Consider the following 1,363-nt stretch of genomic DNA (forward strand, 5'->3'; position numbering starts at 1 on the left):
CGACACCTGGAGGGGGAAAACGGATGCATCGGGTCTACACGGAGGGGATGTAGCTGTCGGTTTGGCCCGGATGTTGCTCCCAGGTGTCCCTCTGAGCTGACCTAACACAATCGGGTGGAGAGGTCCACTGTTCAAAGCCTGTCCGTGGAAAGTCAAAGGGCAAGATCTCGTAGTCAACCGCTCTAGGGTTAGGTAGGACAGGGGCCCTGGGGGGGTAGCAATGCCATCGGAGCATCGCACCGGGCCCTCATACATGCGGGGTGGTGTGGTGGCATGTCCGAAGAGGCGGCACGCGTCTCCGGGGTTTGGCCCTCCTCACGGACGGCGCCACCGCCGGCACCTGGAGGGGGGAAATGGACGCGTGGGTCTACACGGAGGGGATCTTGCTGTGGGTCTGGCCCGGATGTTGCTCCAAAGTGTTCCTATGGGCTGACCTAACACAACCGGGTGGAGAGGTCCACTGGTCAAATCCCGTCCGTGCAAAGTCAAAGGGCTAGATCCCGTGGTCAAACGCACAGGGTTAGGCGGGTTGGGGGCCCTGGGGGGTAGCAATGCCACAGGAGCGTCGCACCGGGCCCTCATACATGCGGGGTGGTGTGGTGGCATGTCCGAAGAGGCGGCACGCGTCTCCGGGCGTGGCCCCCCCAACGGACGGCGATGACACGGTAGTAGCCATTCTACGGTAACGATGCGGAGTGAATATTATTAAATACTCGGAGAGCGATAAAATCATCAGTTTTTTTTGCATGACGTGTGCACATGTGCTATAGGAACGATAATATTTTTTCATAATTTTTGGTGATGGAGAAGTATCCGAAAAATCCCCTCTACGCGGATTGCCCTTCGCGCGTCTACGGCTGTGGCCGGCGGCCTCCGGGGGCTAGCATGCCGCCAAATCTTGCGTAGGCAGCCTCTCATGTGTTTGGAAGTGTTGTGGTGGTTGCAAACGCCCTTCACGCGTGTCCGGGTGTGCCCCCCCTCACGGACGGCGCCGCCGCCGGCACCTGGAGGGGGGAAACGGATGCATCGGGTCTACACGGAGGGGATGTAGCTATCGGTTTGGCCCGGATGTTGCTCCCAGGTGTCCCTCTGAGCTGACCTAACACAACCGGGTGGAGAGGTCCACTGTTCAAAGCCTGTTCGTGGAAAGTCAAAGGGCAAGATCTCGTGGTCAACCCCTCTAGGGTTAGGGAGGACAGGGGCCCTGGGGGGGGGGGGTAGCAATGCCACCGGAGCGTCGCACCGGGCCCTCATACATGCAGGGTGGTGTGGTGGCATGTCCGAAGAGGCGGCACGCGTCTTCGGGGTTTGGCCCCCCTCACGGACAGCGCCACCGCCGGCACCTGGAGGGGGGAAACGGACG

Source organism: Triticum dicoccoides, chromosome 2B, assembly GCF_002162155.2.
Source record: "Triticum dicoccoides isolate Atlit2015 ecotype Zavitan chromosome 2B, WEW_v2.0, whole genome shotgun sequence".
Lineage (NCBI taxonomy): Eukaryota > Viridiplantae > Streptophyta > Magnoliopsida > Poales > Poaceae > Triticum > Triticum dicoccoides.